Source organism: Pristiophorus japonicus, chromosome 8 (genome assembly GCF_044704955.1).
Source record: "Pristiophorus japonicus isolate sPriJap1 chromosome 8, sPriJap1.hap1, whole genome shotgun sequence".
In the NCBI taxonomy this organism is placed as follows: domain Eukaryota; kingdom Metazoa; phylum Chordata; class Chondrichthyes; family Pristiophoridae; genus Pristiophorus; species Pristiophorus japonicus.
In genome coordinates this window covers 74236887-74259885 of record NC_091984.1, presented here as the reverse complement: position 1 = coordinate 74259885, position 22999 = coordinate 74236887, and positions in this window count along the sequence as shown.

Sequence of the window (22999 nt, the reverse complement as noted above, 5' to 3'; positions counted from 1 at the left end):
AGGTAATCCCCTCATCTCCGGAATCAGCCGAGTGAATCGTCTCTGTACCCCCTCCAAAGCTAGTATATCCTTCCTTAAGTAAGGTGACCAAAACTGCACGCAGTACTCCAGGTGCGGCCTCACCAATACCCTGTACAGTTGCAGCTGGACCTCCCTGCTTTTGTACTCCATCCCTCTCACAATGAAGGCCAACATTCCATTCTCCTTCCTGATTACCTGCTGCACCTGCAAACTAACTTTTTGGGATTCATGCACAAGAACCCACAGGTCCCTCTGCACCACAGCATGTTGTAATTTCTCCCCATTCAAATAATATTCCCTTTTACTGTTTTTTTTTCCAAGGTGGATGACCTCACATTTTCCGACATTGTATTCCATCTGCCAAACCTTCGCCCATTCGCTTAACCTATCTAAATCTCTTTGCAGCCTCTCTGTGTCCTCTACACAACCCGTTTTCCCACTAATCTTAGTGTTATCTGCAAATTTTGTTACACTACACTCTGTCCCTTCTTCCAAGTCATCTATGTATATTGTAAACAGTTGTGGTCCCAGCACCGATCCCTGTGGCACACCACTAACCACCGATTTCCAACGGGCAAAGGTTTGGCAGATGGAATACAATGTCGGAAAGTGTGAGGTCATCCACCTTGGGAAAAAAAACAGTAAAAGGGAATATTATTTGAATGGGGAGAAATTACAACATGCTGCGGTGCAGAGGGACCTGGAGGTCCTTGTGCATGAATCCCAAAAAGTTAGTTTGCAGGTGCAGCAGGTAATCAGGAAGGTGAATGGAATGTTGGCCTTCATTGCGAGAGGAATGGAGTACAAAAGCAGGGAGGTCCTGCTGCAACTGTATAGGGTATTGGTAAGGCCGCACCTGGAGTACTGCATGCAGTTTTGGTCACCTTACTTAAGGAAGAATATACTGGCTTTGGAGGGGGTACAGAGACAATTCACTAGGCTGATTCCGGAGATGAGGGGGTTACCTTATGATGATAGATTGAGTAGACTGGGTCTTTACTCGTTGGAGTTCAGAAGGATGAGGGGTGATCTTATAGAAACATTTAAAATAATGAAAGGGATAGACAAGATAGAGGCGGAGAGGTTGTTTCCACTGGTCGGGGAGACTTGAACTAGGGGGCACAGCCTCAAAATACGGGGGAGCCAATTTAAAACCGAGTTGAGAAGGAATTTCTTCTCCCAGAGGGTTGTGAACCTGTGGAATTCTCTGCCCAAGGAAGCAGTTGAGGCTAGCTCATTGAATGTATTCAAGTCACAGATAGATAGATTTTTAACCAATAAGGGAATTAAGGTTTACGGGGAGCGGGCGGGTCAGTGGAGCTGAGTCCACGGCCAGATCAGCCATGATCTTATTGAATGGCGGAGCAGGCTCGAGGGGCTAGATGGCCTACTCCTGTTCCTAATTCTTATGTTGTTATGTTCTTATGTTCTTATGTTATGTTCAACCCGAAAAGGACCCATTTATCCCGACTCTCTGCTTTCTGTTAGCCAGCCAATTCTCGATCCATGCTAATACATTTCCTCTGACTCCGCGTACCTTTATCTTCTGCAGTAACCTTTTGTGTGGCACCTTATCGAATGCCTTTTGGAAATCTAAATACACCACATCCATCGGTACACCTCTATCCACCATGCTCGTTATATCCTCAAAGAATTCCAGTAAATTAGTAAAACATGATTTCCCCTTCATGAATCCATGTTGTGTCTGCTTGATTGCACTATTCCTATCTAGATATCCTGCTATTTCTTCCTTAATGATAGCTTCAAGCATTTTGCCCACTACAGATGTTAAACTAACCGGCCTATAGTTACCTGCCTTTTGTCTGCCCCCCTTTTTAAACAGAGGCGTTACATTAGCTGCTTTCCAATCCGATGGTACCTCCACAGAGTCCAGAGAATTTTGGTAGATTATAACGAATGCATCTGCTATAACTTCCGCCATTTCTTTTAATATCATGTGATAATGGAAAGCCAATCAGAGACACAGCGGCCAAATAGCTAATATAAATAGTTGTGTCCTTATATAAATACAAGTTGTTGTTGTTCTTGGTCAGTTAGAACCAGAGGGAAATTGTTCAACCTCCATCGCCTCCAGGCTAAATCCAAGACCATCCTGTTGTGTATGGAGATAAAGTCAGACTGAACACTGTGAGCTCAAAGTAAAGTGTGACCATAGTCTTTTATTGCAGGTCTCCAGAGCGTTTCTCCAACCTGTGAAGCCTCTTTAAATACCTGAGCTCCCAAGGGATTATAGGATCCCTTGGGACTCCAGGAAATGAGCCCTCTAGTGGCTGTACAGAGTAAATGCAAGTCCACGTCTAGAACAACGTTCCCCCCCAAAGTCAATAGTGTAACTATTTACAATGTGAGTCAATCTGGGGCACTTCTTGTCCTGGTTGATCGTCTCGGTGTGAAAGCTGGTGTTGTTGAATCATTTGTTGGGCCCTCGCTGGGCTGCTGTGCACTTGCCTTGTTGGGTTGCCTGGTGTGTTGGGCCCTGCAGGGCTCCTGAGGATGATGGGTTCTGCTTCGTAGTCAACAGTGGTGCCGGTTGCCACTGGTGTGTATGTTGGGGGATCAAAAAAGGTAGGGTTCAAGTTGGGTTGCTCAGGATAGTCTGTGAATCTGAGTTTGATTTGGTCCAAGTGTTTCCGGTAAATGAGTCCATTTGAAAGTTTCACCTGAAACACCCTGCTCCCCTCTTTGGCCATGACAGTGCCGGGAAGCCACTTGGGACCTTGTCCATAATTTAAAACAAATACAGGATCAGTGATTTCAATCTCGCGTGGCACATTTGCGCTATCATGGTATGCACTTTGTTGAAGCCGCCTCCTCTCTACCTGTTCATGTCGATCAGGTTGAACTAACGAGAGCCTTGTCTTAAGTGTTCTTTTCATGAGCAGTTCAGCAGGTGGGATCCCAGTGAGTGAGTGGGGTCTCGTGCGGTAGCTAAGCAGGACTTGGGATAGGCGAGTCTGCATTGAGCCTTCAGTTACCCTCTTCAAGCCTTGCTTGATGGTTTGCACTGCTCTCTCTGCCTGACCATTGGACGCTGGTTTGAACGGGGCAGATGTGACATGTTTGATCCCGTTACGGGTCATGAATTCTTTGAACTCAGCACTGGTAAAACATGGCCCGTTGTCGCTCACCAGGACATCGGGTAGGCCGTGTGTGGCAAACATGGCCCGCAGGCTTTCAGTGGTGGCAGCGGACATGCTAGCCAGCATTATCTCACATTCAATCCACTTGGAGTACGCGTCTACAACCACAAGGAACATTTTACCCAAGAACGGGCCTGCATAGTCAACGTGTACCCTAGACCATGGTTTGGAGGGCCAAGACCATAAACTTAGCGGCGCCTCCATGGGTACATTGCTTAGCTGCGAGCATGTATTACATCTGTGAACACAGGATTCTAAGTCCGCATCGATACCGGGCCACCACACGTGGGATCTGGCTCTCACTTTCATCATTACGATGCCTGGGTGGGTACTGTGGAGGTCATTGATGAAGGTGTCTCTGCCCTTCTTGGGGACCACTACTCGATTGCCCCACAGAAGGCAGTCTGCCTGGATAGACATTTCATCTTTGCACCACTGGAATGGCTTTATCTCTTCCTGCATTTCCACTGGGACACTGGACCAGCTCCCGTGAAGCACATAGCTTTTGACTAGAGATAATAAGGGGTACTGACTTGTCCAGGTTTTGATCTGCTGGGCAGTAACGGGTGATTTCTCACTCTCAAATGCTTCCATAACCATGGTTAGATCTGCGGGCTGCGCCATTTCCACTCCCGTGGTGGGCAATGGCAGCCTACTGAGAGCATCGGTGCAATTTTCTGTGCCTGGCCTGTGCCAGATGGCATAGTTGTATGCGGACAACATGAGCACCCATCTCTGGATGCGGGCCGATGCATTGGTATTTATCCCTTTACTCTTGGAAAACAGTGATATAAGTGGCTTACGGTCAGTTTCCAATTCGAATTTTCGCCCAAACAGGTATTGATGCATTTTCTTTACCCCATAGACACACGCTAACGCTTCTTTTTCAATCATGCTGTAGGCTCTCTCAGCCTCAACAGACTCCTGGATGCATAAGCAACTGGTTGCAGTTTCCCGAAATCATTAGCTTGTTGCAATACACACCCGACGCCATATGACGACGCATCACATGCTAGTACCAAACGCTTACATGGATCGTACAACACAAGCAAATTGTTTGAGCATTACAATTTTCTCGCTTTTTCAAAGGCATTTTCTTGGCTTTTGCCCCAAATCCATTCGCCCCCTTTTCGTAGTAAGACATGTAGTGGTTCTAGCACTACATCTGCTGAGATCCGGTAAGAAGTTACCAAAGTAGTTCAGGAGTCCCAGAAACGACCGCATCTCCGTCACGTTCTGTGGCCTCGGTGCATTCTCGATTGCCTCCGTCTTCGCGTTGGAGGGCCTGATGCCGTCCGTCGCAATCCTCCTTCCCAACAACTCCACTTCAGACGCCAGGAAAATGCACTTCGAGCATTTTAACCTGAGCCCCAAGCAGTTGAGTCGACTAAGAACCTCATCCAGGTTCTGCAGATGCTCGACTGTGTTCCGACCTGTGACCACGATGTCGTCCTGGAAGACCACGGTGTGCGGGACCGACTTCAATAAACATTCCATGTTTCTCTGGAATATCGCCGCCGCTGATCGGATTCCAAACGGGCACCTGTTATAAACAAAAACACCTTTGTGCGTGTTGATGCAGGTGAGGGCCTTCGATGATTTCTCCAGTTCCTGCGTCATGTAGGCTGAAGTCAGATCCAGTTTCGGGAACATCTTTCCTTCCGCCAGCATTGCAAAGAGGTCGTCGGCTTTTGGTAGTGGGTATTGGTCCTGCAGGGAGAAACAATTGATAGTCACTTTGTAATCGCCACAGATTCTGACGGTGCCGAGTCCCTTGAGGACTGGGACAATAGGACTGTCCCACTCACTGAACTCAATCGGTGAAATGATGCCCTCTCATTTCAGCCGGTCTAGCTCGATCTCTACCCTTTCTCTCATCATGTACGGTACTGCTCTCGCCTTGTGATGGATGGGTCGCGCCCTCGGAATTAGGTGGATCTTTACTTTTGCTCCTTGGAATTTCCCGATGCCTGGTTCGAACAGTGAAGGAAATTTGTTTAAGACCTGGGCACACGAAGTTTCGTCAGTGGGCGATAGCGCTCGGATGTCGTCCCAGTTCCAGCGTATCTTTCCCAGCCAGCTCCTGCCGAGCAACGTGGGACCATCGCCCAGTACCACCCAGAGTGGTAGCTTGTGCACCGTTCCATCGTAGGAGACCTTTACGGTAGAACTGCCGATTACAGGAATCCGTTCTTTAGTGTAAGTTCTTAGTCTAGTGCGAACTGGAGTTAAGACTGGCCTTGAGGCCTTGTTGCACAACAACCTTTCGAAAGTCTTTTTGTCCATGATAGACTGGCTCCATTGACACCGGGAGTCCATTTAGTGCAACATTCAGCATTATCGGGGGACAATTCGTGGTGAATGTGTGCACCCCATGTACCTCTGCCTCCTCTATCTGAGGCTCTGGTTTGTAGTGATCCTCCATGGATCTGTCCTCCTCTGCAACGTGGTGGTTTGCAGTTTTAATAGGCTTAGCAGCTCGTCTGCACACTCGTTGGAGGTGTCCCATTGTGTCACAACCCTTGCAAACTTATCCTTTGAATCGGCATGAATGGAAACAATGATGACCCCCGCAGCGCCAACAAGGTGTTAATGGCCTTGCACTCATCGCCCTTGATGGTGGACTCTGAGACATCTGCAGACATGTAGCTGCAGGTATGTGTGACCTGTCCTGTACGTTATGATTCGAAAACAACATCACTTTGTTCACAGTACTTGTAGCAGCACTTGTGTGCTGAGAGATTTGCTTCGTATTGTCACTGGTGGCAATGAACGCCTGGGCTATGGCTATGGCCTTACTCAAGGTTGGGGTCTCTGCAGTCAAAAGCTTGCGAAGTATCATTTCGTGGCCAATGCCAAGTACAAAAAAGTCTCTGAGCATGTGCTACAAATGTCCTTCAAATTTGCAATGTCCTGCAAGGCGTCTCAGCTCGGCGACATAAACTCACCACTTTCTGGCCTTCAGACCTTTTGTAGGTGTAGAACCGGTACCTCGCCATCAGAACGCTTTCCTTCGGGTTCAAATGCTCTCGGACCAGTGTCCACAAATCGTCGTATGACTTCTTTGTGGATTTCGCTGGAGTGAGCAGATTCTTCATGAGGCCGTACGCTGGTGCCCCACAGATGGTGAGGAGGATCGCTCTACATTTGGCAGTGCTTTCTTCCCCATCTAGCTCATTGGCCACGAAGTATTGGTCGGGTCACTCCACAAAAGTCTCCCAATCATCTCCCTCCGAAAATTTCTCCAGGAAGCCCACTGTTCTCTGCATCTTTGGGTTCGCTATCTGTATCTCGTCACTAGTTGTTGTGTATGGAGAAAGAGTCAGACTGAACACTGTGAGCTCAAAGTAAAGTGTGACCTTAGTCTTTTATTGCAGGTCTCTAGAATGCCTCTCCAACCTGTGAAGCCTCTTTAAATACCTGTGCTCCCAAGGGATTATGGGATCGCTTGGGACTCCGGGGAATGAGCCCTCTGGTGGCTGTACAGAGTAAATGCAAGTATACATAGAAACACATCCCATCCTTTGTCATCGAACTGTAGTATGCAGACGACGCTTGTGTCTGCGCACATTCAGAGGCTGAACTCCAAGCCATCATCAACATCTTCACCCAGGCGTATGAAAACATTGGCCTTACACTAAACATTCGTAAGACAACCACCAACCTGACCCCGCCACACATCACTGCCACCCAGTCATCAAAATCCATGACGCAGCCTTGGACAACGTGGACCACTTTCCATACCTCGGGAGCCTATTATCAGCAAGGGCAGACGTCAATGACGAGGTCCAACACCGCCTTCAGTGCGCCAGTGCAGCCTTCAGTCGCCTGAGAAAGAGAGTGGTCGAGGGTCAGGCCCTCAAATCTGACACCAAGCTTATGGTCTACAGGGCTGTAGTGATACCCGCCCTCCTATATGGCTCAGAGACGTGGACCATGTACAACAGACACCACAAATCACTGGAGAAAGACCACCAACGATGTCTCCGCAAGATCCTACAAATCCCCTGGGAGGACAGACACACCAACGTCTGTGTTCTCGATCAGGCCACCAACCCCAGCATCTAAGCACTGACCACACTCGACCAACTCTGTTGGGTGGGCCACATTGTTCGCATGCTCGACACAAGACTCCCAAAGCAAGCGCTCTACTCGGAACTCCTACACGGCAAGCGAGCCCCAGGTGGGCAGAGGAAACCTTTCAAGGACACCCTCAAAGCCTCCTTGATAAAGTGCAACATCCCCACTGACAACTGGGAATCCCTGGCCAAAGACCACCCTAAGTGGAGGAAGAGCATCCAGGAGGGCGTTGAGCACCTCGAATCTCGTCGCGGAGAGCATGCATAGAAAACAAGCACAGACAGCGGAAGGAGCGTGCGGCAAACCAGACTCCCCACCCACCCTTTCCTTCAACCACTGTCTGCCCCACATGTGACAGAGACTGTAATTCCCGTATTGGACTGTACAGCTGAGAACTCACTTTTAGAGTGGAAGCAAATCTTTCAAGGGACTGCCTATGATGATGATGATGTTGTTGTCTTCAATGAGCAGCTCAATAGGGATTCACAACAGTTAAGAAAATAAAATTTGGCTGATGCAACTTGATATACCACATCATGATTCTGTATCCTTCTTCAGCAGCCACCACAGCACAGCCTATGCTTTAAGAGCCACGCACCATGGAGTGAATCCCCCATGCAATATGCAGACTAGTGCACTGTCACTGTTAGCTGCAAGATGTTGCAGCCCCATGCCCATCCCCCTCCCCTTCCCTCTCCAGTACTATGGTGGAGCACAAACCTCCACACAGCAGCCATCTGGGTAAAACATCTGAGGAGCTATGGCACCCAGCGAAGATGGGAGAACCAGGCAGACTGGCACCCATTTGTGAACCCCACACAAGACCCGGAGAAATGTCCGCGAGAGTAAGAGGGGAGCCATGGATAAACAAAAGTCTTGTGATGTGCCACAACGCACAATTCTCCAACCCTACAAGAACCATCAGTGGACTCGAAAGCAAAACCCAGGAGCTGTAACCAAATGATCTGACACAGCACAATGCCCGAGACCGCCATGCCGAGCCTTCAGACACGACCTTCAGCCGCCGGCTGAAGTTAGCGCTGGAAAGAGCATGCTGCACCACAGATTCTCTGCTCTGATGTAAATTAGCAGGCAGCACCATCCTGCCTGCGTTCTTTCTGCGTGCGGCCCTTAGTCTTGTTACCAGCAGGTTTCCGGCCTACTCTCATTTCTAGGCCTAATATCACTTTAGTCTGAGTTATGGAGATACAGAATATTTATGTGTACTCATAGTTGAGGATATCTTTCATTTACTCTTCGATTTACTCAGAGAAGTTGGTTAATAACATTGATTTTTTTTCTTGCATCTGCTCTTTAATTTCTCTCCAGATGTGGTCTTGCCTCTCTGTCACTGCCCTATATTACTCTTTTTTTGCTCAAACACTCAGATGGAATACTGCGTGCAGTTTTGGTTTCCATATTTACGAAAGGATATACTTGTTTTGGAGGCAGTTCAGAGAAGGTTCACTAGGTTGATTCCGGAGATGAGGGGGTTGACTTATGAGGAAAGGTTGAGTAGGTTGGGCCTCTACTCATTGGAATTCAGAAGAATGAGAGATGATCTTATCGAAACGTATAAGATTATGAGGGGCCTTGACGAGGTGGATGCAAAGAGGATGTTTCCACTGATGAGGGAGACTAGAACTAGAGGGCATGATCTTAGAATAAGGGGCCGCTCATTTAAAACTGAGATGAGGAAAAATTTCTTCTCTCAGAGGGTTGTAAATCTGTGGAATTCACTGCCTCAGAGAGCTGTGGAAGCTGGGACATTGAATAAATTTAAGACAGAAGTAGATATTTTCTTAAACGATAAGGGAATAAGAGGTTATGGGGAGCGTGCAGGGAAGTGGAGCTGTGTCCATGATCGGATCAGCCATGATCTTATTGAATGGCGGAGCAGGCTCGAGGAGCTGTATGGCCTACTTCTGCTCCTATTTCTTATGTTCTTATGTTCTTATGAATCATTTTGAATGGTACAAATGTCTTTATCCACTATTATTTCTTGTATGCTTTCTGTGACAATTGTCTTATTTAATTATCTGAAGTTATATTGCATGAATTAAATTTTCTTTATCAAAACTGCAATTACATTCTAACTTTAAAATAGATCTGTGTAAGACCCTTTCTCTCCTACACACACACAAAGCCAGTCGCCTCCACACAACCTCAGCTGGATGGGACAGTTGGTCTGTTAATATTTATGCTTTCTCTGTGTATTTTAACACAGGTGCTACAATTGTATTGATTGCACAAAGGAAAAACATATAAGTGGATATCCAAATTCAGATCACATGATAATCACATGGAAGCATTTTGTTTCAAACATAGACTTGTTTTTTTTAATTATGAAGGAGCTAATACATTCAGATCACTTTCTTAATCTCTACATTATTAAGTATGGCGAAGCAGTGAAATTATGAAGTGGTGAAAGCTTAAGGGGGAGAAATTGGGTGCCTTTGCGCCTCCCGTTAGTACCTTCGGGAGTGCTAACAGGGCAGAAGTGCCCTTGCGACCGGGCGTGGCGCTGTCATCGATCCTCACCATATTCGGCGGGAGCTTTGCGGCAGTGTTACAGCGTTGTGCCCCGATCTCCTGCACCCAGAGACCGTGACATCATCACCGTGCACATCGGATGCAAAATTGACTTCCGCCCCCTGCAGCAGGGCTGGGTGAAAGCACCGACAGCTGCAAGAGGCGTGAATTGGGCAGCCAGCCGCTACAGGATCAATGATTAAAGGCGAGGTGGCTGAGGTAAGTGAAAAAAACGTACCTTTCTTCTTGCTGTTTCTTTCGCGGGTTCCTGGCTGCGATCATTCTGTCCTGCACTCTGCTTGAGTGTCGGTCTGATCACGCAGGTTCACCGGTGCCTTGGTGGTCCAGGTAGGTCCCCTTCATATTGCAGAGCCTGCAGTGATGGCCTTTCCCTTTAAGGGAGGGAAGGGCCCTTTGAACGCGGCAGCGCTGCATGACCCAGTGTGCAGCACTGCTGAAGTCTCTGCCCCACCTGCTGCTGTTAGCGCTCCAAGAGGGAAGTGGAGCACTTGATTTATTGCTCCACTTCCTTCTTGCAGTGCAAACAGCGAATTTTTTAATGTTTGAAATTGTTAGTGCTTGGCGCTAACTTTTCAAACTTTTTAAATTATCACCCCAAATGGGACAATAGTGAATTTCTCCCCCTGGGTGTCAGAAAATAATACTGAACATTAAATAATTCTATAGTTTCAAATTTGAAAGGATAAACTAAAAAATATATTTTTTAATTGCCCTTCATTCAATTTAAATCATTCAAGAAATGTATGGATTTACTCAGAGTGATAGGCCAGCAAGCCGACTCTCCAAACTACTGTTTTGTGCTTAGATCACACAATTAAAATCTGATGCTGTTTGACTGCCTACACCTTGAATTTGATCTAATCACAAATGTCTTCAATGAGTTTGTTATTTTGAAACAATGAGAAAATCTTAAATTAGTTTCTTTACAAAGTTTGGTCAAACTTTGAATGATCACAATCCACACTGGTACACCTATCAGCATGCTGAAAATACAAGTATTTCAGTTAATAAATATAAATTTTAATTTATCCAATTTGTTGTTTATATACAGGGAGATTCAAATAATGGTAGTTAAAAATGGCTAATTCATATTAGTGTCGTTATCTGATCATGGTGGTAATGAAACATTTTCCAGTTTGTGCTCCAATAAAACAAGAACTAATTTTACTTAAGCAGAAGTATTGGGCTTTTCTGATTACTCTTTGTAGATTTTATTGGCTATTGTATTAAAATCGTGAATGCACATACTTGTGTGTATTTTAACATTATGTAGTTTATTATAGCAAAACATCCTCTACACTAGCCCCTGATTTCCAAAGCTTGTGCATTGACTCCTAAGGGGCAGCTGAGCTGCTTTCAGGTGCTCTGAACTGTCCACTCGGAGATGCAGAAGAATAGCCCTGCCACAATTTTCCTCGAATATTTTTTTCTCAAATTAGGAAAGCATGTGACCTCCACTTGGTGCCTCCCCAGTGCACTGGGAATGTAGTGGCTTACAGATATCATCATACTAGCCTTAGTATCATTTTTAACAGTTCTGCATATCCTAGCAGCAGTCAAATTTTCACACTTCCGCCAGCTATCCTATCTGCACCAGTTGTATTCCATTTAGATTACTGTGTCTGCTAATTTAGACATGCATACTGAAATACAGTTGTACTGTTTTAAGATCATTGTTAAATACTTTCACTCTTTGGCAAGCCATATGGTCTTGGAAACCATTCAGCTGAGTGCAGTCTGCCAAATATTTGTGGAAATCTAGATAACTTTATACCGTGGGCTACAGCAGTTTGATTACTCATTACTTGCAATTGCTGACTCCCCATGCTAGGCATCTCCAAAATTCTCAGCTCCTTATTTCTTGATCACAAGCATGGAACTAGATTAGTAATTGGTGTAAAGAGATCCAAACTGTGGGGTTGCTCTGGTTTCAATCAGTAAATGAGTAATCACTAAGTCAACCCTTTATGGTAGATGCTGTGCTGGGACAGGAATCTAAACATTTTAAAAAACTTATGTATTCATCAGGTATTAATCACATAGAGGACCAACACTTTTTTTGCAAATATACTGCACATTTTGCATTATATTTCAATGAAGGAGTCAAATGGCTTTATTGTAAACTAGCTGCTTCAGCTAAATTGAAAGGTCTTAAATAAACATGAACTCTCATTTTTGGAGCATCAACCTTGAATTGTTTGGTGATTCAATGTTATACTTAGGACACTCTGTACCCTACCATTGGTGAGGTTTATAACTTTGGCCCAGGCTCTGTTCCAATTTTGCTGTTAACTACATTACCTTCTGAGCCTTACTCTGCTGATTACAATTGTCAGGGCTACTGATTTACAGTGACTGCATGTATGTCAAATTCTGTTTGTATTGCATACGATTACCAATCTTTTGTGTGCATCTGTGTGCATATGTGCACATACACAAAGACCTGTTTGTGCGCAATGGGGAGAGGTTGCATAATTTTTATTTTTATTAAGGTGAGGGATGTTCGTGCTATTAAATGAAATACATCACATTTCAAACCCAGTGGGTCAGCACCAGCTACTCTAGGTCAAACAGGGCAAGAGATAAAACTTCTCTCTTGACCCCTCCACTGCCTCTGATTTGTCACGTTGCTTGTCTGACATCCAGTCCTGGATGAACATAAACTTTCTCCAATTAAATATTGGGAAGACCAAAGCCATTGTCTTCGGCCCCAGCCAAAAGCTCCATTCCCTAGCCACTGATTCCATTCCCCTCATTGGCTATTGTCTGAGGCTGAACCAGACTGTTCGCAACATTGGCATTCTATTTGACCCTGAGCTGAGCTTTTGGCCCCCTATCCTCTCCCATCACCAACACCGCTCACTCCAACCTCTGTAATATTGGCCATCTCCGCCCTTGCCTCAGCCCATCTGCTGCTGAAACCCTCATCCATGCCTTTATTACCTCCAGACTCAACTATTTCAATGGTTTCCTGGCCGCCCACCCATCTCCACCCTCCGTAAAGTTAAGCTCATCTAAACGCCCTTGGCTGTAACCTAAATAGCACCAAGTCCCATTCTCCCATCACCCCTGGCTCCTGGTCCAGCAATGCCTCAAATTTTAAATTCTCATGCATATGTTCAAATGCCTCTCTGGCCTCGCTTCTCATCTCCATAACCTCCAGCCCTACAACCCTCCAACATCTCTGCATTCCTCCAATTCTGGCTTCTTGCACAGCCCCGATTTTCTTTGCGCTGCCATTGGTGGCCGTGCCTTCAGTTGCCTAGGCCCTAAGCTCTGGAATTCCCTCGCTAAACCTCTCCACCTCTCTACCTCTCTCACCTGCCTCTTTGACCAAACATTTGGTCAGCTGTCATAATATCTTCTTATATGGCTCGGTGTCAAACTTTGTTTGATAATACCCCAGTGAAGCTTCTTGGGACGTTTTACTAGGTTAAAGGCATGATATATAAATGCAAGTTGTTCGTTGTTGTTGCTTGATCTTAACAATGTGCATTAACTACACTCCTTGCTGCACCAGTATGACACTTCTATTTCACATAATCATCGCCTTTATGATGACTGAATTAAGTAAGGTGGATGCAGCTCAGACCATAGGCGTAGCCATACGCATGCCATAACTACCCAATTAGCTGCCAGGCACACCCAAATCTAAGCCTTTGTGACTGTCTAGGTTGGGCTCCTGCTGTCTCTCTGATCCCAGCCTGTCTGTCCTTGGGATATTTCAGCTCCTCATTTCCATTGACTATGCCGGCAGAACTGTATGGCGATATTACTGACTAGATGATTTGATTTTGACCATACTCCACACTTGATACATTAAGTGCCGGGTGCCACAATCCCCATCTTCAGCATGGCGTTAAATAATCTGCTGCTGGCTTTTCACTACCATCTGCCAACCCCACCGAGTCCTTCTCATCAATCGACAGGGCTGAGTTGCAAACAGTCAAGCTGTAACTATAAGGCGAGCTGCCCTTGTCCTTCTCAGGCCTGTTGACCATAAATTGGGGCCACCCACATTTCCATTCCTAGTTACGCCACTGGCTCAGACTCATTGTGTTTAAGAACCTTACAGCCACCAGAAAAAGGAAACATCTGTTTGAGCCAAATACAGGTGCTGAGGTGAAAGAACATTGCACTAATCCACTGACCGATTCAATACACATCAATCTAAAGTTTTTCTAAAATCAATTTCTCAAATAGGTTCTGTTATGTATGCAACCCTAGACAACCTGTATCATACCGCCACCAGAGGCCATACCTATTGGAGTCCCAAGGGAGCCCAGCATCCCTTGGGAACACTATATATAAGCAGGCCTCCCATGCTGTACCAACACTCTGGAGTTTGAATAAAGGAGCTAAGGTCACACTTACTCATGGTCTACAGTACTCAGTTACATTACTTTATTATGAGCATAGCAACTGGCGACGAGATAATGAACAATCACGTGAAAATGCAGAGAACTGTTGGTATCCTGGAGAAATTCTCAGAAGGGGACGATTGGGAGGCCTTTGTGGAGTGACTCGACCAATACTTCATGGCCAATGAGCTGGAAGGGGACGAGAACACTGCCAAACGAAGGGCGATCCTCTTCACCGTCTGTGGGGCAACGACCTATGGCCTCATGAAGAATCTTCTGGCTCTGGTGAAACCAACAACCAAATCGTATGAAGAACGGTGTATGCTGGTCTGGGAGCACCTAACCTAAAGGAAAGCGTTCTGATGGTAAGGTATCGATTCTACACGTGTCAACGGTCTGAAGGCCAGGAAGTGGTGAGCTACGTCGCCGAACTAAGGCACCTTGCAGGACATTGCGAATTCGATGGATTCCTTGAGCAAATGTTAAGAGACTTCTTTGTGCTTGGCATTGGCCATGAGGTTATTCTTCGCAAACTATTGGCTGTTGAAACACCAAACCTATAACGATAGCCCAGGCATTTATGTCCACCAACGATAACACCAATGCCTCTGCCCGCATCCAAAGATGGGCGCTCACGCTGTCTGCATATAACTATGTAATCCGCCCACAGATCCGGCACAGAGAACTGCGCTGATGCTCTCAGTCGGCTACCATTGCCCACCACTGGGGTGGAAATGGCTCAGCCTGCAGACATGCTCTTGGTGATGGATGCATTTGAAAATGAAAAGTCACCCGTCATGGCCCACCAGATCAGGACCTGGACCAGCCAGGATCCTTTTATGTCCCTTGTAAAAAAACTTTGTCCTCCATGGGAGCTGGTCCAACGTCCCAGTGGAGATGCATGAAGAGATCAAGCCGTTCCAGCAACGCAAAGACGAAATGTCCATACAGGCGGACTGTCTTTTGTGGGGCAATCGCGTGATTTTGCCGAAGAAAGGCAGGGAAACATTCATACGCGACCTACATAGTACCCATCCAGGCATAGTAATGATGAAAGCTATAGCCAGATCCCATTTGTGGTGGCCCGGCATCAACTCAGATTTGGAGTCATGCGTGCGTCAAAGCAACACTTGCTCTCAACTGAACAATGCACCCAGAGAGGCACTGCTAAGTTTGTGGTCATGGCCCTCCAAACCGTGGTCTAAGATCCATGTTGACTTTGCGGGCCCGTTTCTAAGCAAAATGTTTTTAGTTATTGTGGATGTTTATTCAAAATGGATTGAGTGTGTAATAATGTCTGTAAGCATGTCCACTGCCACCATCGAAAGCCTACATGCACGGTCTGCCTGATGTCCTAATGTGTCATACTTCACCAGTGCTGAATTCAAGGAATTGATGACCCACAATGGGATCAAACACGTCACATCTGCCCCACTCAAGCCCGCATCCAACAGTCAGGCAGAACGGGCAGTCCAAACCATCAAGCAAAGCTTGAAACGTATGTCAGAAGGCTCCCTGCAGACCTGCCTGTCCCGAGTCCTGCTCAGCTACCGCACCAGACCCCACTCGCTCACCGGGGTTCCCCCACTCGAGCTGCTCATAAAAAGGGCGCTCAAAACAAGACTCTCTCTTGTCCACTCTGATCTTCATGATCATGTCGAGGACAGGCGGCATCAACAAAACATGTACCATGGTCGCACAAACTTGTCATGTGATGTTGAAGTCAATGACCCTGTAATTGTACTCAACTATGGGCATGGTCCCAAATGGCTTGCTGGCATAGTCATAGCCAAAGAAGGGTGTAGGGTGTTTCAGGTCAAACTTGCTAATGGACTAACTTGCAGAAAGCATTTGGACCAAACTAAACTGCGATTCACAAACTGCCACGAACAACCCAAAGAGGACACCACCAACTTCGACCCTCCAACACAGACACAAGTGGTAACCGACATCACAGTCGACCACGAAGCTGAACTCAGCATTCCCAGCAGCACGGCAAGGCCAGCTGCCCAGAAGCCCAGTGAAGAACCAACCAACTCACCCACACCTGCATTTATACCGAGACGACCGACAAGGGAACGTAAAGCCCCAGATCGTCTCACCCTGTAAATAAGTGTACTATTGACTTTGGGAGGGAGTGATGTTATGTATGCAATCCTAGCAGGCCTCCCATGCTGTACCAACACTGTGAAGTTTGAATAAAGGAGCTAAGGTCACGCTTACTGATTGTCTACAATACTTAGTTACATTATTTTATTATGAGCATAACAGGTTCTGCTAATCTGGCTGCTGGAGGCACCTTAATAAATGTGGATTCAGTTAAGCAAACTACAGCTCTGTGTACCTCCCTTATCCTGACACTGTTTTGGAAATGGCCTACGGACATAATGGATCCACCACTCCGTCTGATGTGGAGGGAGACGATATGAGCTGGATCTTGGTGCAATGTAGCAATTTGCTGAGAGTTTTCAATCTAATGTTCCCACACCTGATACTAGCCAGTGCTCAAAGTGCACAGAGATTGCCATAGGGCGAGGGCAAAAACTGGCTCCTCTTTGCCCTGATCTTTTTCTACGTTGAATAGTCAGCTGTCTAAAGCATGATTAAATAATGGCCACTTGGGCAAGTTACCAGAGGCCACCTCTCGAACCAGAAACACATTCAGAAAGGGAAGGGAGAAAACTGGCAGCAATGAATGAATAGTTGATTGATTTCTGGTGGCACCACAGAATTAAAGAACATTGAACATCAGTACCTTAAAAAAACCAAGCCATCACCAGACATTCAAAAGTGTACACTTTCCAGCAGGAGTTGTTTGCTAGAATTGAAAACACTGACTCATTCTTCCCTCCGTAGCCCATGTGTCTGAGATCAATTGTAGCACCTCCAGTGCAATCTTGACTGATATTAGTTAATTCAGCATAGACCAGGATTAAACCAGAAACTATCTTCATCCGAATGGCCCCATCCTACACTAAGCAGCACAATTGCTAACTAAGGCATTGGAGGAGCCCAGCGAGAATTGTCAAGTAATTTGTCTTTCATCTATTTTACTAATTGATGATAGAGTTTGTGTTGGTGTGATTGAAGTATTTAAAAAGATAAATAGAAAGTAATTGTAAGTTATAAGATGATATAAACTGTTTACACAATATTATAGTTAATATTAATCTAATAACTTTCTAACATTTGCGCATACTTTTGCTATAAAAATTATGTCTTTTTCTTAAACATGAATTGCAAAGATTGGGAAGTTGGAAGATACTGATATTTATTGTACAAGCCAATGTTGGAAAATGGCCAATTTATTACACAAAACTATTATGAAAGTCTATTAGTTGAAACATATAAGTAGTTTAACACATTTTAAGTCATCATTTTATAGACAATCTAAACCTGAGTCTTGTCTATTTGGCATTACATACTTTGGAACACAGTGCACTATTAAATCTGATGCTGCATTGAGAACTATTGCAGGGGAGCTCAGTTGATGGAAGTGATGGAAGCTTCACTCCAAAGCTACCATGTTGGTTGTGTTACAGGTGCGACTTTGTATAGTAGTGGATGTTGTATCTGTTGCAGTTTGAGATTAGTTCCTATCATGACATCATCATGGTGTTCACAAAGACAAATACAGATGAGGGAGGGTGGGCAATTTTTTCTATTAGTATGTAAAACCTGATAAGCGGCTGTTTCAACTTCTGTGGGACCATAAAACGGTGGCAGTAGATCGACCATCCATTATATACTCCGCCTGGTTTTCCTTTGCATTGACTTCAGAAGGATACAGAAAGGAAAATCAGGCAGAGTGTATAAAGGGTGGATGATCTGCGACCACCATTCTAAGGTCCCACAAAAGTTAAAAGTCCCACCCTATTATCCGTTTTAAATTTCATCTGCGATACTTCTTCCCACCTGCAAATATTGTCTACGTCCTAGTCTGCTTCATTAAACTTGAATGACCCCTAGCTTAGCATCATCTGAAAATCTGAATCATTTTCATAGCATTTTTGAATGTTCGTCACTTATATAGATTCGTGACCTCTGGGGCACTCCACTCAGTACATCATCCCAGCCTGACACTATTCCCCTAATTAGGACATACTGCTTTCTGACTTTGAGCAGTTCCTTATTCATTCCAAAATGAATTTAGGATGCCCACTGCTTTATGCTGATACAGCAATATTTTATATGGAACTTTATCAAAGGCTGCTCAGAAGCCTAGATCCATTATATTATAGATCTTTCTCATGTCCATTTGGGAAATTACTTCCTCAAAAATGTAAAACAAGTTGGTCAAGCAGAACCTCAGCCTCCTGAAACAGCATTGGCTGTCATTTACTAAGTTATTTTCATAGTCGTGCTTCTTCCAGATGATTAGTTCTATTATTTCATGAGTTATTGGTAGAAGACTAATAGGGCTATAGTTACCGGGGTTTGTTTACTGGTTGCTGATGTCATTGCAGTCACATGTACCATGGCAGTGTTGCCTTTTAATGACCATCATTTGGAAAAGGTCCACTGTTTATCTGGGGAAAATAATTGACTAGGTAAAAAAACACCTTTCAACTCCCTTCATTTTTAAATGGATTAAAATCTTTGGCCAGGGATCTCCTTGGAGATGATTCTGCTGTGCCACACGTAAATGGCGTTCCCACCGCCCTGCCGGTGAAGCTACAGCAATGGAGCGGGAGCGGGAGCAGTTTGGAGAATATTCCCGACCTTTGAATTTTTTTTATCGCCAGAAACTTCATCTTACCCTCTAAATGAACAAACTCATAAAGTTTCCTGTACCCTATGTGTATATAAACTGTACAAAAAGTGAGATTGTATTTAGTTTCATCTATTATGAGAATTATCCTAAATTGCTTAACCACATCAAAGCTGCAGTGAGAGAGGATCCATAATTCCAGACATTCTAAAAGACTTTTTAAATACATCATTTATTTTTTTCCTAGGGAAACTCATTATTGATGTGTACTTAGGTATCGCCCAAAGCCCTTCAGAGGGAGAGTGGGTCTAGACAATGGTGTCATTGTCAAGCTCACTGACAGAAATTTGATAACTACTTGCTTTATTAGAGTAGAAATGTAGCATGGCAATCACTTCTTTGACCTTTGTATAAGTTATTCTCATAAGGATTCAAACTCTGTCAAAAGGTTGTACTCCATAGCTAAACTTTTTATTAGATTGAATGGAGAGCTTGAAAACCAAGAATGAGAGAAATCAAACTCTACATCAGTCGGAAAGGCAGTTTGTTTGTCACAATTCCCAGTTGCTACTGCTAATACTGCTAGAATATTTTAAACCCATTCACTGTTTATTAATCTCATTGAAGAATACCCAGCAGCAGCAATACTAGTGTTGGATTCTCTCAACTGGAGACCTGAAGCCTTGGCATCCCAGCCTTTGCTTCCCTGAGAGTGTGAGTTTTCCATGTCTCAAAGAGAAGGAAAAACTGATCATGGTTAAAAAAGGTCCCTTCTCATACTGCCTAAAAAAGTGACCTGGGAAATGATCAGGAACCTGCATTGTGAGTGACCATAGAATTATGCTTGGCCATACCCTGCTGCCACCTTCATTTTCTCCTTCTCACTTGTATTTCACCTGGACTATTCTTCAAGCACTAAGGGCTGGATTTTAGGCTTTTGCTGTTTCCGGGCATTAATCGTGGCAGGGCGTTAAAGTTAGCGCCTAAAAATAGTTAGCACCCTCGACTGCAAGTTTCGGCAAAAGTGTAAGTTGGAGGAGCGTTGGTGTTAACTCAAGCATTACACAACGAACTTTATGCGCCTGAGCCAAAACGTGAAGTTTCATTGTTGTTTAGTGCCCTGCAACAAAACATTGTATATTGTATGGTTTTATTTTGGTGGAGAGAATTTTTGTGACTTTGTTGCAGTAAAATATATGAATCATCATTTGCCATTGGTGTCTTGTGCATCATTCCAACGTTCACCGGAGATGTGCCTTTATGGGGGCACATGTGTCCAGTATTAGCTCCATCCCTCAGTTTCCTCCAGTTAGGAAGAGCCAGTCTATTACAAGCTGGTGATGTGCGACTCTTGGCCCGGCAGCATCTCCATGCTGCCTCCCCCGTGGATGGTGTGCTATCCACTTGGGGTCTCACCAGGCTCTTCTTCGTCGTCCTCCTCCTCCTCCTGAGGTGGGTCTGCAATCCCCACTGGCAATGCCTGGCCCCTCATGATGGCCAAGTTGTGCAGCATAGAGCACACCACAATGAATTCGGATACCTGTTGAGGGGAGTATTGAAGGCTGTCTCCAGAGTGGTCCAGTCATTGGTCTGCCTGTAGGAGATGTCATATCTCTGTCAGCACTTCCTTTCAGAACCGCAGGCTTCTCAAACACTGCTCCCCAGAGAGCTGGCAGTATGCGCGTTGGTGCCTGTAAACCCATAGGAGGTGAGGCCTCCTCCCCGGACATCTTCGGCCTCTCCTCATCCGTAGGTCAACATGGCCAAGAGCCCTTCTTCTAGCTTGGAGCATGATATGCTGGCAAACAAGTCATGCCCCCATTATCTGTAATGGCAGATAAAAGTCAGAGCTTCACACAGCGTTAAGTGCGCAACCGTTGCAGTCAATATGACCTGCGATGTAGGATCCTCATCCCTCCATTTAAAAATGCTTCCAATACCACCTGCCGCATCCTGGGACCACCTGTTTTTTTCAGGCGCTCACTGGGGTGGGAGTTAAATGAGGCGTAAGGACCGAATGTTCCATCCGGGGCACTAGCGCAGCGTTGCACGATGATTGACGTCATGATCTCAGTCAAAATGGATGGTGAGGTGGTACGTTTTTTGCATCACAGCTAACCATAGCCGAATCTACCGGCCGGGCAGTAAATTCTGGACACCCGGCATTACGCCCAAAAACAGCACTCAATGCCCCGCCTAACCAAGGTGCAAATGAGCCGAGAATCCAGTCTATACTGTACTTTCCTGGATGCTGATAGCTGGGCTGATGCTTGGGGCAGCTGAAGTGTTGGATGAAATGTGATGTGAAGTGCCTGGGGCTGTGCCACTACTTCCTCAAGCCTCCTCATCAGGGGAAGACGTGAGGCCGAAAGAATGAGAAAATCAACAGAATTTACACTGCATCCATCCAGCAATGGATTTCTAGGCAGTAAGCTCATAAAACGTTTAATGCATCATTCAGCTGCTCAGCAAATGTAGATCCCAGCTGTGCAGATTTAGATACAGTCAGTGTATGAAGGATCACAGTAAATGGAGGATACTTGCTGGGTGGTGGCACAATGCATTCAAACTTACCCTATCATTGGTCTCCACAGATTCTCAACCAAATAAGGTGGCGGGGGGGGGGGGGGCGGTCATCTATTCATACCAGTATGGTTGCTCCATCCCTCTCCCAGTTCACTCCTGATGTTTGTGAGCTGCCTTACAGGAATATGTTGGCAAGTATCTGTAATCCCCAAACAGCGTTCCTGTCTCCTGGCCATCTCCCTCTCTGCAGCAGACCTTCTCACAATAGTTTGCATGAATTTTTTTTTCTGATATGGCTCTTGCCAGTGACTTGCTATTATTTTCCAAATTTTAAATGCACCAGGCAGCCATTGCTGAATGAAGGAGTGTTACAAATGGGGATAAATGCTCTATGGAAGTTTTGTAGGTTAGCTTCCGAAGGGTGCAACAGATAAGCATTAGCATTAGGTGCATGCCTTATATAAAGGATGAGTAGGCATGTATTCATTCAAAGGTGCCTTCACTCACCTTGGCATCTATCCCAACACCATTGAAATTTTGCACATTTGTTCCCAGGTAAGGCAGACCTGAAAGATTGCATTTGCCTACTCTGGAGCCTCCATCAATGCAGCTTGCACCAAGGATTTGACAGGTGGGAGCTCTTCAGCATCAAACATCACCTCCTTTGTCACACTTCCTACAGCAACAATTTCAAAGATTCATCATAGAAGACTAGAGTTTTCAGCAGCACCTTCATTGCACGTATGATCATTCTATTGCTCCCTTGCAAGTTAAAAGTTGCAGTCAGTTCACCTTTAAAGGTGAACAACACCCCTTCAAGAGCTACTAGTTCACCGCAATTTCTGACTTTCAGCCAACCAGATTTCAGACTCTCCACACAAGCTTTCCATGCAATGAAAGCCCTTTCAAATAAAAGGGAGGCAGTTAATTCAGAAAATTGAGTCAAGGAACCCCCCCACCCCCCTTCTCCCACCATTGCTACATGTATCAAGGCTATAAAACTATCGAGGAAAAATAAAATTGACATATGCTCACATCAGTCACAACAACAAATGCAGACACAAGAAATTATATTAGATAAGTAGGTACGAGTCTGCTCTCTTGATATTTCTTGACCATGCTTGCTTAGAAATGCCTTCTTCCATAAATTAATTTTCATCTTCAATGAAGAAATAGAAAACCAATTGACGTAATTTGTGCAGCACCATAAAGCAGTATTTATAGCATGAAGGTGACCCATTACACATTACCAACGGAATACAGCAAGACCCAAGGCTACCTTGAACTTGGCAATCCTCCATAGCAATGGCCCAAATCCAACCACATCACTCGGCATCATTAAATACCATTCCACTATTTGGGAAGTAAGCACATCAGTAAAAAAAATCATATTTGAACTAAACCAGCATCAGTCACGAGCAGTTATAGTGACACTTTCGATGTTACATATATAGAATCATAGAATCATAGAATAGTGCAACACAGAAGGAGACCATTCGGCCCATCGAGTCTGCGCCAGCTCTTTCGAAGAGTAATCCAGTTAGTCCCGGTTCTGGTTTATTCATTTGGGTCATTCATTCATTATT